The sequence below is a fragment of the Schistocerca gregaria genome, chromosome 6 (assembly GCF_023897955.1).
Source record: "Schistocerca gregaria isolate iqSchGreg1 chromosome 6, iqSchGreg1.2, whole genome shotgun sequence".
Classification (NCBI taxonomy): domain Eukaryota; kingdom Metazoa; phylum Arthropoda; class Insecta; order Orthoptera; family Acrididae; genus Schistocerca; species Schistocerca gregaria.
In genome coordinates this window covers 280029412-280044121 of record NC_064925.1, presented here as the reverse complement: position 1 = coordinate 280044121, position 14710 = coordinate 280029412, and the positions used below count along the sequence as shown (strand labels likewise).

General features: G+C 43.3%; 1 non-coding gene across 1 annotated transcript; it reads right to left on the bottom strand.

Moving 5' to 3' along the window:
• Positions 1–2162: 2162 nt before the first annotated feature.
• On the bottom strand, positions 2163–2237 carry Trnal-caa (transfer RNA leucine (anticodon CAA)). The gene has a single exon. It is a non-coding gene; the product is annotated as a tRNA-Leu (tRNA).
• Between the last annotated feature and the right edge of the window lie 12473 nt (positions 2238–14710).

Below are 14710 nucleotides of genomic sequence, written 5' to 3'. Positions count from 1 at the left end.
TTTCGAAATTAATCTGTCTCTTCTGCCATTCCTGGTACCAAGTCCATATTCCAAAATAACCTTCTCTTCTACTTCACCTGCAACAGAATTACAATCTTCCATGGTGACTACATTTTCATCTCCCTATACGTAATGAATTACCGGTCCAATATCCTCACATACTTTTTTAATTCTTGAACTTCGGCTTCTGACGTCGGCATGTATACCTGAAATATGATGTCAGTGTTGGTTTACTGTCGATTCTGATGAGAGTAAATCTATGACTGAACTGTTAAAAGGAACTCACTCTCAGCACTACCCTCTAATTTATAAGAATCCTACTCCCTCTACATGATTTTCCCCTGCTGTTGATATTACTCTATACTCATGTTAATCAGAGATTCTGGTCTGCCTTCCATTTCACTTCACTCACTCTCACTAGATGAAGATTGGGCCACAGTATTTCCCTTTACAGATTTCCTACCCTTCCCACCACTTTCAAACTTCTGACATTCCACACCGTGCCTCGTAGAACGTTATCTTTTCGTTGGTTATTCAATCTTTTTCTCTTGGTCACCTCCTCCTTTGCTATTCACCCCCGAAGATCCGAATGGAGGACTAGTCAGGAATCTTTTGCCAATGGATAGATATTCATGAAACTTATCATTTCCTGTCCACGAGTCCTGTGGATACTCATTACGTGTCTGTAACCCAGTGGTTTCCAATTCTTTCTGTATACTCATGCCTTCAGAGACAGTTTCCCACCCCACGGGCGAGTGTGTGCCCTGACCCTCCATCTGCTCCTCCACCATCTTCAACAAGGTCGTTGGCTAAATAACGGCGACTTCTTATACAAGAAAGCACGATAAATATGTAGAGAATATATTGTAAACCAGCAATGAGTAGCAGTAAAGTCAAATCAATCATCAGTACATCTAAGCAACGCAAGAGTTGCAGAATTAATATTCAAGTATTGTATCGACGATTTCCGCACCACAGAACAAACTCAAGAGATGACAGAATCGACTGCGCTGTGTTTAGGTTTGAATAACTACAACACGAATAAACAGCTAGCTTCCAACTTATTAAAAGCACAAAGATCTGGAAGCTATGTAATATCAGTTGTCTAAATATCAAATCACTTTCGTACTTCTTAAAAAGCTTAGTGCAGGGAACGACTGCAAAATAAACCGTATTATACGAAAGCCACAAGACCGAAGTGACTCAAAACCTTATGTATTAAAAACCACTACAAGTAACTACAATGATCTCACCAATTCTCGGAACTGCTCCCCCGCCTCTGAACTGCAATCACTCATAGCTCGACGACCCGGAACAAAAGTGCTATTAACTTAATTGGAAGCGTGGACCAAACCAACGGCCTGTAGTCCCACTGGCTGGAAGCGCGTGGAACTCATCCAAGCTAAGCACGCTACTACGCTCTGTCTCAGAGAGACACCATTAGAAGAGACTGCACTGCCTCTCGATACTCGTTACAAAAGGTCTTTGCGAAAGTGTAAAGAGATCATACCGCTAGTTAAAGAATAGAAACTTGTAGAAGAAATTGAAAGTCGATTTCCAACAGCATTCCGCAGTATTATGACAGATTCTAAAGACTCAGAGGACCTGAAAGTCGCACAACCCATCCTGAGTACCTCCTTCTCGCAAAGTAAAGCTTCGTGACCCATCTCAAAATTTAACCTACTCTTCTTCATTACTAAATAGAGATCGACTCTTCATCATTACTAAATAAAGATCGAGTCTGTATCATCTCCTCAGTATGTCTTACAATCCAGTAGATGATTTCGCAATCTCTGTCCGACCATGATGGCATCCATCTGGTACCTTCCTATGTCTGCAGGCCTTTACAAAATACTCCTCTAGTGATTTATGGAAAATTAACAGCTGAAATTTATTGCAGAACTCAAGCAGTGCTTATCCTTTCTCACTGCTGCTACCAAGTGCCTATTCTCCCATACTTCTTTCTTTTATTTCTTCCAATATCACCTTATTCCAAGAGCTGTGTTTATTAGATTACTATCTCCTTCTAAATTACCTGTTCAGTATCCCCATAAACACAATTGTGATAATGTGAACACCCAAACATACGGATCTGAAATGAGATTTTTCACTCTCCAGCTGAGTGTGCACGGTTATGAAACTTCCTGGCAGATTAAAACTGTGTGCCGGACCGAGACTCGAACTCGGGACCTTTGCCTTTTGCGGGCAAGTGCTCTACCAACTGAGCTACCCAAGCACAACTCACGCCCCGTGCTCATAGCTTTACTTCTGCCAGTACTTCGTGTCCTACCTTGCAAACTTTACAGAAGCTCTCCTGCGAACCTTGCAGAACTAGCACTCCTGAAAGAAAGGATATTGTGGAGACATGGCTTAGCCACAGCCTGGGGGATGTTTCCAGAATGAGATTTTTCACTCTGCAGCGGAGTGTGTGCTGTTATGAAACTTCCTGATGGATTAAAACTGTGTGCCGGACCGAGACTTGAAGGTAGAAGACGAGGTACTGGCAGAAGTAAAGCTGTGAGGACGGGTGGTGAGTCGTGCTTGGGTAGCTCAGTTTGTAGAGCACTTGCTAGCGAAAGGCAAAGGTCTCGAGTTAGAGTCTCGGTCCAGCACACAGTTTTAATCCGCCAGGAAGTTTCATAATGATCTGAGACATCTGAATCATCCAGAAGCAGCCGATGTGTAGAAATGTTCAACCATGGGAAGTGATTAACACTGAAGAGAAATAACAGCGCCGTCATTTGTGAGAGAGCAGATGGGCTGCGCTTAGTAGGTGCAGAGTTATCATACGAAGTGCAAAAATGTAAGCAAATAGAAGAATGACTCGTACACATCAAAGGTCACCATCAGCATGTTAGTTAGTTCTGTAGTTTATCGGCCATATTCGGTCAAAAGTACGCCAGAGCCGAATTGAGTTGATACACAGCCAGCCGCAGGCAGGCAAGATTATTATGCATTTTGAAGCAAAACGTGGTTGACAGGTGTTGCGAAGCAGAGCCAGCTGCACATCGTATAAAAATAGCCGACGCTAAAATGCGCTAGCAGGAGGGCGAAATCTTTTCCTCTGTTTCCATGACAGAAGTTTTTAGAGTACTTGCATTAAGCTCCAAACGAGCAAAGTCTGGATTGTATAAATTCTCTGCCATTCATGAACTAAAATATTGTTGTTTCAGTATCACAGCGGGCACCACGCGTCTGTGACGCCTGGAGTAACATTTTGGAATGCAGTAAGGCGTCAGCCGTAGTGGCCGTGCGGTTCTAGGCGCCCCAGTCTGGAACCGCGCGACGCTACGGTCGCAGTTTCGAATCCTGCGTCGGGCATGGATGTGTGTGATGTCCTTAGGTTAGATAGGTTTAAGTAGTTTTAAGCTCCACGGGACTGATGACCTCAGATGTTAAGTCCCATAGTGCTCAGAGCATAGCCTTTTTTTTTTTTTTTTTTTTGCAGTAAGGTGTCCGCTGTTTGATTATGGAACAGGGCAGCCTGGCCTGGGTAGCAAAAGCAGCCGCCACCAGAGTAGAGACCCGAAGGCTGGCTCGCTGGAGGTCATAGCAGCCTCCGCAGAATTTGTCAGCTGTGCTGTCACGCTGTCATCATGGTCACAGCCTGAGATGTTGCGACAGTGGCATTAAAGTGTCCACACTTGGCTCTGCTCTTTGGGCTGTCAGAAATGCCAGACGTCTATCGTTTCGCTTGAGAGCGAACAGGACGACTCCACCAAGCTATTTGTGATTTACTACAGCTGAGGAATGGAGTAAAGAAGGTAATTAAACATTTCTAGTGTCGCCTTGATGTCTCATTTCACTCTGCTTGGGTGACAGTCCATGGGTCTTAATGATTTGCATCAGAGTGGTAGGATCTGTTGTACTGTGATATTGCAGCTCTTACAGGGCATACTGCTACGACTGTGAAGCTTTCGTGGAGCCAGCAGATAGAAGAGATCAGACACAGAGACGAGCGTATACTACACCACAAAATGCGATAACATTGTGGGATGACAGCATCTTGACGGTATAGCTGTGACGTTATAATTTCGTCTACAGTATTGGCTTGATGCTGGAGCACTGCAACGGATGTGGATATGTCTGTCTCGATGGTTGGACACCATCTGCTGAGTGCTGAATGAGTGAGATGCATGCCATTGGGTCAGCTTCCACTGATCGAAGGCCGTCATCGCCCTAGACTGCAGTGGGCCCGTGGAGACCGTTAATGGAAACCTACGTGGCAAATTCTAGTGGTTTTGGACGAATCCCTTGTCCTGCAGTGACCACTCTGTCGTGTTGGACGATATCCAGGTTCACTCAGTCGTTAACACTGCGTTGCTGAGTGGCACTGTCTATAATTTGGGATCTCGCTTGTTACGCAAATCTGAACAGCTAATTCAGAACAGAAACCACTATATTAGAGAAGTTTTAGATTCCGAGTCACTGCCTCTCCACCAGGCTGCTCCACATGCCATACTTCAGTATGACAATGACGGCCATATGTTGCTAGGAATATGCAAGCCTCCTTCGAAGAACAACGGGCACCACTGGTTCCCTATCACACCGCCTATCGTACCTGTTTTGTTACGGACTGTCGCAATCATGTGCGTTCAGGTCTTCTTGCAGCCCCTGTCTTTGCGTTGTACACGCACCCACAAACTGCATCACAACGTTCGGCATCAGCATATTCAAACATTCTTTGAGTCCATGCAACGACATCTAGAGACTCTGATTGCAGAGTGTGGCAGCCTCCCCCGTACAAAATTCTCATGATCACAGCTAATGTACAGTTCTGCACTTGTACTCATTTGTATGTTCTTACACCCCTGATCTATGGAGTAGTTTTCCTTGTAGTAATGTGTTTCCTACCTGATGCTGCAATTTCCACAAAGAATAACATGGGTTCTTAATCTCATTATCTACTGCTTGAAACATTGGCATGTGCACTTGATTATTGTTGCTCATCTTGGTGTTCGATTGATTGTAATGAGAAGAGAACTATCATAAACTGTTCACGGTGGTTCACACTCTGTCCTACCTCCCTATTCGTAACGATTAGAACTCTCGCTATGCCATTTTCTGCTGTTGTTGACATTATCCTGCTTTTGTCTGTACAGAAACCCTCATTCTCTTTCCAATTCAGTTTATTGACCGTCACTACGTGCAAACCAAGCCTTCGCATTTCCCCTCCCGGGTTTCCGGGCTGCCCTACGGCTTTCAGACTTCTGTCAGACCAAGTTCCGACTCGTAGATGGTACCCTTTCGTTATTTATTTACTCATTTCCTTATGGTTGCCGAGATCTGATGCGGGGGGGGGGGGGGCGAGGCCTAATCTGGAATATGTTTCAGAATGGAGAGCTCGTCACGACAGTTTTCCAGTTACGGGACACATACCCTGAGGATACACGTTGTGTGTCTTTAGTTGAAAGGTTTTGATTGCCTTCTGCAAACTCATACCGTTGATCACTTGTCACACTTCCGCCCTTTTGGCACCGTTTCCGAACCCAAGGACAAAAGAGTGCTCTGAATCTGTGTTCACTGCCCCACATGGTATGTCAAGGCCTTTGACAGAAATAGGGAGTTTTTAGGTCACCACTGCCGACGATTTTTATTCACAATCAAATCAATGACTGAGTTGAAACCTCGGATCCAGGACGTTTTGATTACTGCTAAGTTTCTTTCGAGATAACTAAAACGAATACATAACAATTGGTTACATTTTCACTAATGTATACATTTATTACAGCAGAAGGTATAGATTACGAACGCGGCAGCTGTTTCCCAACTTAGTGCTTTCCCTGTTTAAAGCGGTTCAGACGACTCAGCTGCGATCCGGCCACTACAGTAGCAGATATCTTCAAATTCGGTTTTTCTTATCTCTTGAACCACAGATGAACCTTCTGTGACATTCCGAATCGGAAAATATTGAGCCTCACGAAATCCACTCACTACGTTTCAATAATGAGTACTTCTCATTGATGCACACAAACTTGTCCAAGGAATCAGAGATGCATAAAATAGATCCCATAGTACATCTTATAATTACTCTCGTAAAACAACATTCAGACTTCGTTACAAAGGAAGCATTAGTTCGAAATGTAACTTAGAGGTCACTCTAAACTACACATGTATGTCACCTCAAGCTACATTAGAAAATTTTTATATAAGCTATACTCATATTACCAGTATTCTGTTGTATCTCTCATGCATTACGCCGTATGCAGAGTGATTATGTCACGGATCAAAGCCTACATCCGATATACGAATGTTCAATCCACCCATTAAGAACTTTCATAGCTCCACCCATTTGTAAAATAAAGGTCAGCATAACCGATAGAAAAGAAAGTAACTACAGATTAATATTTCTATACATTCCGTTTCTGAAGAAATGAAGAAGAGTTTTCTGCCAATTAAAAGTTATGAAAAAGTGTTGTGCAGCAGGCACTTCTAATTACGAGGAACATAGCAACAGCGAGATGAGAGCGTAGATAAGCCGTGGAGTGGCACGGTGTGCCAAGATAAGTCGATGTCGGTGAGCGGATAGAGACCGTGAGAGAGAGAGAGAGAGAGAGAGAGAGAGAGAGAGAGAGAGAGAGAGAGAGAGAGGTGGGGGGCTGGTAGTGTTGGAGGGGAGGGAGTTAAGCGGGTGGAAGCAAAGCTTGTCGCCGACATGCCGCCGGACAGACGGAGCTGACTGCTGCACTTCATTTGGCAGCAGGGAGGCGCGTCGTCTGTACCTGACTCCTGCTCACTCACATAGCTTATTCTCTCTAACCATCATTCAACACGTAGCACTGAACATGGACGAGGATGGGCATTTACAGAAGATGGCGCCAGGAACAGGAGACGGTAACTAGAAAATAATGTTTCTGTTGCTGTACTAATCGCAGTGTCGAAGTCGAACATTGACAGATTTTAGCCGAACGTAAATCATCACATTTGTCTTGCTCATGGTGGTCCAGAAAAATATCCTGACTAAAAAACAGTGGAGTTCCCAAAATATATCGCCAAATGTAAATTTAAATTCGTTCACGTACATAACGTCGTCTGATAAGTAAATAATTAGAGCTGCAGTGCTCTGTGACAAGTAGAACGGCCGAGATTTTATCAGATTCTTCGTGTTTAGCGTAGGTACTACGCTTCGTACGGTATGTAAGGGGAGTGAATAGCATTAGATGTTAAGTTACGACTGTGAAGGACACCGAGATTGTGCGTACTTATTTGTGCCTGCGTTACTGGGAGATGAAAGTGTTTGGAAGCGCCTTCATTGTGCGTTTCTATTTGGCGTGGCAGTCGATTCATGCAACATCGATATGTTTGGGGCTTTCGGATGTGAAAGTGGCCTGATGTTGGACAGCATGGTAACGTGAGGCCAGGAGCTCTCGTCGTCAAGATTCCGGCTAACAACGGCTGACCACCAAAAATCAATATCGCCATATTTTGCAGCAGGCACATCATAAGCCCTTCACGTCTGCGCCTACCATCCAAGAACAAATAATGGTCTTCCTGCTACATTCTGTGTGACCACTGGTCGGAGAATAGTACCAGCCTGATAGCTAGATGGAGGCTAGCATTCCACGCCGTTAACATCCCAACAAAAATGGTCACCTTTGGAGAGATTCCGTGAGCAGGAAGCATGGACTGATGGCGTATGGCGTCGCAGAATGTTCAAACACGAATTGCGATTCTGCTTTACCGCAGAAGACCATCGTCCTTTGGAAGCCATCTACTGTGATTTCTTGTCATCGGTGGTCGTCTTTGAGGGAGCAGTGGTAGGCCACAGACATCCTGATTCTTCATATTATTTCTCATCTGAAAGATTCGAGGTGGAATTTTCAACTTGACGATGCTTATCTGTGAATAACAGGTGTGTCTATTAGCTGTCTACGTGATGGTGTGGTACTCCCATAGGACATGTGTGTAACTAGCTTGGTCGTCAACTCCGACGCAGTGTCAGTATCCTGGATGTGAAGGTCTTGCCTCATGAGGATACAATGCTTAATCAGAGCATTTGTCCATGATAGAATATCAATAAGAAGTGCAAATCCATACTGATAAGGGGCTCATACTATTAAGTAACCTGTGTATTTGCTTGTATTTTAAATCCCTGAAATAATATCAAATGTCCTCTAAACCTGTGACGTTTAGTTTCTTTCCTCCCACCTATTCGGTACTGTATACTCCTATTAGGTAATGTACTTCTAAAACAAGTACAGGAGGTTCAGTGTACTGTGAATAAAATCACTTCCAGGAAACTTAAACGTCCACTTGGTGAATGTCCTGACAGGTGTCTGAAGTCGTTTGCTGACATCATGGTGCAAGACTCCATTCATCAGAGCTTCACCGAACTGAGGCTAGATGGAATCTAAGCGTGTCATATGTATCGAGTGCTGACCTCGATATGCAAATGGTCGCATCACTGATTCAAATGAGATGCTACAAGCTGTATGAAACAGAAACGACTGTGAAATAAATACCTCTTACAAATCACACGTGGGTATGGTCCTTTCCAAAATTAATAATACTAAATGGACCTATAGGGTTCATCTACTGCGACCAACGTTTCCTGTTACAAATTTCAAAAGGAAATAATATATAAAATGATTTATATATGACCACCCAACAGGCATAAGAGAAAATTAGACATCGGAGTCTGCAGAGTGTAGTTAGTTAACATACAAGAAACACTGAACAGCAAAGTCCTCAGGAGATGAAATGTAAAAGCTAGTGGTACTAAACTCACGTTGCGCTCGCATAAATTGAAAAACTATTCTGGACCAGGAAAGATAGTTACATTGATCATTGTGGTGCGAAAGTGCCAAACCCCCAAATACCTGAGCTATGCTTGGTAACAAGAACCCCTCAACTTCAAAATGAACACTTAACCGACTCTTGTAACGTACCACGTCGTCCGCCCATAATCTGTATCCTTATGACTAGAGTGCGGCCAGCTAGTGTTACAAGGGGCACATTGCTTGAACAGGACAGAGCATGGAGAAATGCATAGAACCTCCCCTGCAGCACCATAGAGCATACTGCCTGCCAGAGGCCTGACCAGTTCTTCGAAAAACGTCTCTCAGCCTTGCTGCAGTTGCGTGCTGAATAAAAAGCTTAGCCGACTGGTGACAAACCACTACCTCTGGTAACGGTAGCAAGTCTCTTAGAACTAGAGGTAGTCGGTGTCCAGGGAATATGCATCATCCGCTTGGGCCGCCAAACACTGCGAAAGCTCGCCAAAACTTTGATAATTTACCAAACTAGTACAACATGCAAACGCATTACCAAATTAGTCAAAATAACATTGTTCAAAGGAATTTATGACCTCTGCAGTAACCTGTATCTCACTTTCCACATAAAATCTTTTATTACGCAAAAAAGAGAAAGAAAAACCACTCTAATTACTGCGTGGCCGAAGAGGGAGTAATAGTAATAAAAAGGAAGCTGCGGTGTGGCTCTAGACTGATGTATTTCAAATGAAACCAAAAGTGGAAATGCATTTCGATCAGTAGGTCTGTACTGCGGATAACACCTCACTGTAATTGAGAAGTCATGATGTACCAGAACAGTTTTCCTCTTCCACAAATTCCATTCACGAATGGTGCGCATCGAGAAAGTGTGTGGCTGTCCATCTGTATATCAGTGTTCTTGAAATTCGCTTCCAGAGTATACCGTTGTTAGGAGTAAGTAACCTACTGCTTGTAAAGTACAGCTTCACCTCTGTGAAATGATGGTTGCTGCATGTCCAGTTTGTTTGAAAATAGTGTTACGGTCGGGTAGATATTAGCGTAATTAGCGTAATGTTGCATTCTTGTAAGTCATACGAACAGTTACTTACAAATAATGCAGCTCGTCCAGTGTTATATTGCTCAAAAATTCTGTAGTATGCATATAGTGTTCGAATTATGTTCTTATCAACTGTTGCCGTTTCATCGGTAGAATTCCCTTCCTGCCACCACGACGAGATAACTTTATTACCTACACGCTTTATCACCACTATTTTCAAGATCATCCTGCATTCCAACACTTGCAATCTTTTCAGATACTTAAATTTTTTCTACGAAAAGAACCTTATCTGTTGTTACTCATGACATACAGAGATTGAAAAGGAAAAGTACAGAACTTTCTGAGATATAATAATACATTTTTATGTAAGAATATGGGCAAGTTCGCTTCCCTTGTCATAGACGGGGCTTTATTTACATCACAGCCCGCAGACAGTGAAGTAAACGGCTACATGCTCTGGACTTCCAAAAAGTTCTCAATTAAAATTTATTTTCTTTCAGTGTTCCACACGACGTGAATCCACTCATTGTTTGTTGTTTCATATAAATTAGAGCTTCAAAAGACATAAAAATGCTCTGCTTAAATAACAATGGTGATTCTCAGTAACAACTGTATTCCTACCGTAATTACCTTTCGCAAAATGCTTCGTTTTCTGACATGTCAATCATTAACACATTCTTATCCCAAAATAGATAACAAGATGTGCATGTACTTTAGGAGCTGGAAGATGACAATTAACCACACAAAACAGGCTCTATATGGCATGCTTAAAAGAGCAACGTTGAATTGCAGCGTACAGATTCGTACAACATCGATGAAATTGTTTCATTCGAAAACCACAACCAATTCCGCTTGGCATCTAAGGCTTTTTAGTACATGTAAATATGGAGGCTGGCTGTGTGCCATGTCCCGCTCTGCCTGTGAGTGGACATGTGGCTGCTCCTTCACCAAGGTCCGAGCAGGTACAAGGGGGAAGGGGTTTATTAGTTATTCGGAGCTCCAGCGTTAGGCGGGTGATGGAGCCCCTTAGGGAAATAGCGGAAAGGTCGGGGGAAAAGGCCAGTGTTCACTCTGTCTGCTTGCCGGGGGGTCTCATACGAGATGTGGAGGAGGCCCTACCGGCGGCCATAGAGAGCACTGGGTGCACCCGACTGCAAATTGTTGCTCATGTCGGCACCAGTGACTCCTGCCGTCTGGGTTCAGAGGTCATCCTCAGTTCGTACAGGCGGTTGGCGGAATTGGTGAAGGCGGAAAGCCTCGCTCGTGGGATGGAATCGGAGCTAACTATTTGTAGTATCGTTCCCAGAACCGATCGCGGTCCTCTGGTTTGGAGCCGAGTGGAAAGCTCAGGCTATTCTGTGGAGAGCTGGGGTGTAAATTTCTCGACCTCCGCTATCGGGTGGAGAAATGTAGGGTCCCCCTGAATAGGTCAGGCGTGCACTACACGCCGGAAGTGGCTACAAGGGTAGCGGAGTACGTGTGGAGTGCACATGTGGTTTTTTTTACGTTAGAGAATTCCCTCCCTAGGCCCGACAAGACGCCTCCTGAGACGCGGCAAGGTAGGAGTAGGCAAAATGCAACAGGGAATAACAATACTAATGTGCTAATAGTAAACTGCAGGAGCGTCTATAGAAAGGTCCCAGAACTGCTCTCATTAATATACGGTCACAACGCCCATATAGTACTAGGGGCAGAAAGTTGTCTGAAACCAGACGTAAACAGTAATGAAATCATAAACTCAGATTGGAATGTATACCGCAGAGACAGGCTGGGCAGTGAAGGGGGAGGCGTGTTTATATCAATAAGAAGTGCAATACTATCGAAGGAAATTGACGGAGATCCGAAATGTGAAATGATTTGGGTGAAGGTCACGGTTAAAGCAGGCTCAGACATGGTAATTGGATTTCCCTATAGGCCCCCGGGCTCAGCAGCTTATGTGGGTGAGCACCTGAAGAATAATTTGGAAAATATTTCCAGTAGATACGGAAGTTCTAAGGAATGACGAGATACGTTTGAAGTTCTCTAACGCTATAGATACAGCAATAAGGAATAGCGCAGTAGGCAGCGCAGTTGAAGAGGAATGGACATCTCTAAAAAGGGCCATCACAGAAGTTGGGAAGGAAAACATAGGTACAAAGAAGGTAGCTGCGAAGAAACCATGGGTAACAGAAGAAATACTTCAGTTGATTGATGAAGGGAGGAAGTACAAACATGTTCCGGGAAAATCAGGAATACAGAAATACAAGTCGCTGAGGAATGAAATAAATCGGAAGTGCAGGGAAGCTAAGACGAAATGGCTGCAAGAAACATGCAAAGACATCGAAAAAAGATATGATTGTCGGAAGGACTGACTAGACGTACAGGAAAGTCAAAACAACCTTTGGTGACATTAAAGGCAACGGTGGAAACATTAAGAGTGCAACGGGAATTCCACTGTTAAATCCAGAGGAGAGAGCAGATAGAAAGAATACATTGAAAGCCTCTATGAGGGTGAAGATTTGTCTGATGTGACAGAAGAAGAAACAGGAGTCGATTTAGAAGAGAGAGGGGATCCTGTATTAGAATCGGAATTTAAAAGAGCTTTGGAGGACTTACGGTCAAATAAGGCAGAAGGGATAGATAACATTCCATCAGAATTTCTAAAATCATTAGGGGAAGTGGCAACAAAACGACTATTCACGTTGGTGTGTAGAATATATGAGTCTGGCGACATACCATCTGACTTTCGGAAAAGCATCATCCACACAATTCCGAAGACGGCAAGAGCTGACAAGTACGAGAATTATCGCACAATCAGCTTAACAGCTCATGCATCGAAGCTGCTTACAAGAATAATGTACAGAAGAATGGAAAAGAAAATTGAGAATGCGCTAGGTGACGACCAGTTTGGCTTTAGGAAAAGTAAAGGCACGAGAGAGGCAATTCTGACGTTACGGCTAATAATGGAAGCAAGGCTAAATAAAAATCAAGACACGTTCATAGGATTTGTCGACAATATAAAATGGTGCAAGCTGTTCGATATTCTGAAAAAAAGTAGCGGTAAGCTATAGGGAGAGACGGGTCATATACAATACGTACAACAACCAAGAGGGAATAATAAGAGTGGACGATCAAGAACGAAGTGCTCGTATTAAGAAGGGTGTAAGACAAGGCTGTAGCCTTTCGCCCCTACTCTTTAATCTGTACATCGAGGAAGCAATGATGGAAATAAAGGGAAAGTTCCGGAGTGGAATTAAAATACAAGATGAAAGGATATCAATGATACGATTCGCTGATGACATTCCTATCCTGAGTGAAAGTGAAGAAGAAATAAATGATCTGCTGAATGGAATGAACAGTCTAATGAGTACACAGTATGGTAAATCGGAGAAAGACGAAGGTAATGAGAAGTAGTAGAAATGAGAACAGCGAGAAACTTAACATCAGAATTGATGGTCACGAAGTCAATGAAGTTAAGGAATTCTGCTAACTAGGCAGTAAAATAACCAATGACGGACGGAGCAAGGAAGACATCAAAAGCAGACTCGCTATGGCAAAAAAGGCATTTCTGCCCAAGAGAAGTCTACTAATATCAAATACCGGCCTTAATTTGAGGAAGAAATTTCTTAGGATGCACGTCTGGAGTACAACATTCTGTGGTAGTGAAACATGGACAGTGGGAAAACCGGAACAGAAGAGAATCGAAGCATTTGAGATGTGGTGCTACAGACGAATGTTGAAAATTTGGTGGACTGATAAGGTAAGGAATGAGGAGGTTCTACGCAGAATCGGAGAGGAATGGAATATGTAGAAAACACTGATAAGGAGAAGGGACAGGATGATAGTACATCTGATAAGACATGAGGGAATGACTTCCATGGTACTAGAGGGAGCTGTAGAGGGCAAAAACTGTAGAGGAAGACAGAGATTAGAATACGTCAAGCAAATAATTGAGGACGTAGGTTGCAAGTGCTACTCTGAGATGAAGAGGTTAGCACAAGAGAGGAATTCGTGGCGGGCCGCATCAAACCAGGCAGTAGACTGATGGCCCAAAAAAAAAAAAGATTTCCCCACCATGTTACAGTTCTGGGTGGAGATTTTAATTTGCCGGATATAGACTGGGAGACTCAAACGTTCATAACGGGTGGCAGGGACAAAGAGTCCAGTGAAATTTTTTTAAGTGCTTTATCTGAAAACTACCTTGAGCAGTTAAATAGAGAATCGACTCGTGGCGATAACATATTAGACCTTCTGGTGACAACCAGGCCCGAACTATTTGAATCAGTTAATGCAGAACAGGAACCAGCGATCATAAAGAGGTTACTACATCAATTATTTCAGCCGTAAATAGAAATATTAAAATAGGTAGGAAGATATTTCTCTTTAGCAAAAGTGACAAAAAGCAGATTACAGAGTACCTGACGGCTCAACGCAAAAGTTTTGTCGCAAGTACAGATAGTGTTGACGATCAGTGGACAAAGTTAAAAACCATCATACAATATGCGTTAGATGAGTATGTGCCAAGCAAGATCGTAAGAGATGGGAAAGAGCCACCGTGGTACAACAACCGAGTTAGAAAACTGCTGCAGAAGCAAAGGGAACTTCACAGCAAATTTAAACATAGCCAAAGCCTTGCAGACAAACAAAAATTACGCGAAGGGAAATGTAGTGTGAGGAGAGCTATGCGAGATTCGTTCAATGAATTCGAAAGTAAAGTTCTATGTACTGACTTGGCAGAAAATCCTAAGAAATTTTGGTCTTATATCAAAGCGGTAGGTGGATCAAAACAAAATGCCCAGACACTCTGTGACAAAAATGGTACTGAAACAAAGGATGACAGACTAAAGGCCGAAATACTAAATGTCATTTCCCAAAGATGTTTTACAGAGGAAGACTGCACTGTATTTCCTTCTCTAGATTGTCGCACAGATGATAAAATGGTAGATACCGAAATAGACGACAG